The 3,537-nt window shown below is 38.8% G+C and overlaps 1 non-coding gene across 1 annotated transcript; it reads right to left on the bottom strand.

Annotated features, from left to right (window-relative positions):
- Nucleotides 1-951: 951 nt before the first annotated feature.
- TRNAS-GGA (transfer RNA serine (anticodon GGA)) lies at nt 952-1,024 on the bottom strand. Its single transcript has one exon. It is a non-coding gene; the product is annotated as a tRNA-Ser (tRNA).
- Nucleotides 1,025-3,537: the final 2,513 nt, after the last annotated feature.

The raw sequence follows: 3,537 nt of genomic DNA, 5'->3' as shown, positions 1-3,537 counted from the left end.
CAAAGGAAAACTGGAAGAAATGCCTCATAAAAGTAATTCACACTGCCACGAGGGTGCGATTCAGGGACTCTCTGAGTCTGTGCCTATGTCTGTCCACACATACTATACTTTTCCTCCTGATAAATATTTCAATTCACTACCTTCCGTCTTTGTGGGAATTCTTTTCTGCAAAGCCTGGACCTTGTCACTGACTGCTGATCTAGTGGCTAGGATTTGGTGCTCTCACTGCCGCAGCCCTGAAGCCCGGCTTCAAGCTGTGGCAGGCCAAGGCCACCCGTAATCATATCGTTTGTTTGGTGGAGGTGGATAGGTGAGCAGTTCATTTTCTGTAGGAAGAAATCAAAAGGCAGTATGAAGAACAGCAAACAAAAATCAAGGAATAGCAGAGTAAACTAGGGGCTTCCCAGGTGCTGCTACCGGTAAAGAATCCAACAGCCAATGCAGGAGACACAGAAGAAAGCCAGAAAGGTGAGAGTGGTACCCCTCTGGGGTGAGATTCCAGAGTGGGAAGTTTCAGCTTTACTCCTTGTAAAGTTTCAAATGTAACTGTAAAAATTTTTTAATTAAGAATTATTTTTTGTTTTATTATCTTTTTTTCCATAAAACACATCTTGGTATGAAAACCAGAAATCAAACGGTTGCTTCAAAAAAATCTGTATTATTCTAAACTTTGACATAACTGAGGATGAAACTGAGAAAAATACTTCAGACTGAATCTTCTTTGGAAAGGTTAGACTTTTTTTTCTTCCATTTCTTAATTTTATTGGTTTCTTTGATTTTGTTTGTTTTTTACTCTGCTTGGTTCTGTTTTCTTCGTCATAGTGAGTGAAGTTGCTCAGTCGTGTCCAACTGTTTGCGACCCCATGGCTTTGCGACTACCAGGCTCCTCCCTCCATGGGATTCTCCAGGCAAGAGTACTGGAGTGGGTTGCCATTTCCTTCTCCAGGGGATCTTCCTGACCCAGGGATCGAACCTGGGTCTCCCGCATTCCAGGCAGACGCTTTAACCTCTGAGCCACCAGGGAAGCCTGTAAGAACCAAAACAGTAACTTGCCAGGTTTTGTGTTTGTTCAAAAAAAAAAATTGACATGTGAAAGAAATTTAGAAAATCTGAAGTTTATTATTTTTTTTGATTCTGAAAATTGAAGAAGGGTTGTAGAATAATCATCATTATGGTTTATAACTGGCTATTCTTTTCCTTTAAGCTTAGATTCACTGATGTTTCTATTTAAGCAAGGTAAGCAAGTTTAAAAGAGAGCACAGAGAAACAAACAAGAACAAGAAGGATACTACACTGAAGCTTCTGCTGTGGATGGGATAAATTGCAAAGTCAGAATTTACTCAAGGAAGTAATTTGACTATGTGTGATAGTTGTTGTTCAATAGCTAAGTAAGTCGTGTTTGACTCTTTGCGATGCCATGAACTGCAGCACGCCAGGCTCCCCTATCCTTCACTACCCCCCAGGTCGGAAGGCGTCCAGTATGTGACAGACTCCTCTACAAAGGGAAGCTGACTGCTGAGACAATGTAAATCAAGGGAATTCTTTTCATTTACATATAAAGAACAAAAACACCAGAGAAGGTACAAATAAAGTTGGCATTTATTATTGTCTCAGAATGGCACTGAATTTTATAGCCAGTTAGTGAAATTGGAGTTTGAATTTTTATCTTAAATCAATAAACTTATCAAATTCCAGGCTAGAAAAAATCTGTTGTCAAAATCCTTTCTCCAAATGTAAATTTACTTTAGGAAAAGGGCAGGTATTTTAGATGCTAGAAGATGAGTGTGGGAATGATTGTCTTGGGTAAGCATCACAATATTTATTTTAAATTCTTTTGCAGAATAAACTAGGTCATTGGTGAAAAAGACAATTTTGTCCTACAGTATCTCTTTGGAATCTGAGTCAATACATTGACTTAGTACGCAGAATTCTCAGTAAAACAAATGAATATTAAAGTAAATATTTCCACCCGATGTGTATAATTTATATACTTCAAATATACTTAGTGACTTAGTCGTGTTTACATATAAAAACACTTTTTAACTCTTTTATAGGAAATATTTCAACTCAGATACCTAAGTTAGTGTTTTTAGTCTCTCTTTGGTTCATTAGAAGCTCAGAGGATTCAGTGTTTTGTGTAAAAGTATTTGGGCTTCCCAGGTGGCACTAGTGGTAAAGAACTTGCTTGCAATGCAGCAGACATAGGGACATGGGTTCAACCCTTGTGTGGGGAAGATCCTCTGGAGGAGGGCATGGCAATCTACTCCAGTATTCTTGCCTGCAGAATTCCATGGACAGAGAAGCTTGGCAGGCTACGGTCCATAGGGTTGCAAAGAGTTGGGAACAACTGAAGCGACAGCACGTTTGTTAAGGGGGAAAGCCTGGACAGTCCTTGGTAGAATGCTATTTAATATGATAAGTGGGACGCTCTTTTGTGTAGTTGGATTTGAACTGGATGCATCTCTGGTGCTGAGGATAGTCTGGCATTTGGTCAGGAGATGACTGCTAATCTGGTCTAGATCATTCATTTCCGGCTCTAAAATTATCTGGTGATTAATAGGAAAAACCCAGTTATTTAGGAACTAAGGTAGGAGTTGATTTTCCTGAATTAAAAAAAATTATTAATACTTATTTGGAAAAATTTCTGAAACTGTGCCATGGAAGAGGAGGAACTGTGTTAAAGCTGGTTTGGCCTCATGCTTTCTATAGTTCAGGGAGATTAAAATGCAGTTTATTTGGGGGACAAATTTTGGGTTTGGATTCTGAAAGATTTCTTAATCCTGCAAATTCAGTCACTCAGTCATGTCTGACTCTTTGTAGTCCCTGGACTATAGCCCGGCAGGCTCCACTGAGCCACCTGGGAAGCCCTTTCTTATATTAACATTGTTCAATTCTGTGAATAAAATATCTCAAATAAAAGAGTGTGATGGCAAAGATGATGTGGTTCATTTGATGATGCTCTTGATCAGGATGATATATATATGCACACTTACTGAGCTCCTGCTGTATGCTAAGCACTGTGCTAAGGACTTTGCATCCATGGTATCATTGAATCTCAACAGTGTGAAAGATAAATAGTAGTATCCCTGATTATTAATGAATAAACTGTGCAGTTTGACTTTCCTTCAATTCTAAATTGCCTTCCCTTTAAGCAGGTGTACTCCCTCAATTAGTTGCAGGAGTATATATAGGAAAAAGAGTATCATTGCCTGTATACCTAGTGAGAACTTTTCCCTAGCTCTCTCTCCAGATCTTTACCAGGAAGAAATTATAATTGCAATTATAGTTTTGTGAAATGTGTTCATAAAACTGTAGCTCCTTGTTCTTCCTGAGGAACCCTTGAAACTTTCATTATAGAAAATAGGAAATTCCAACTCTATTCCTGCATTTCATTCATCAGACTCTTCTAAAATAAATGTGACTAACTCGCTACCCTTTCAATCTGCCTCGACCCATCCCCCCAGGGTGATGGGGAGTTCTTATTTATGTTACATGGTTGATTGGTTGTCATATTAATTTCCAGCAACTCAAAACACT

The sequence above is a fragment of the Bos mutus genome, chromosome 13 (genome assembly GCF_027580195.1).
Source record: "Bos mutus isolate GX-2022 chromosome 13, NWIPB_WYAK_1.1, whole genome shotgun sequence".
Classification (NCBI taxonomy): Eukaryota; Metazoa; Chordata; class Mammalia; order Artiodactyla; family Bovidae; genus Bos; species Bos mutus.
Note: the sequence above shows the minus strand (reverse complement) of the source record. Positions and strands in the feature narration are given on the sequence as shown.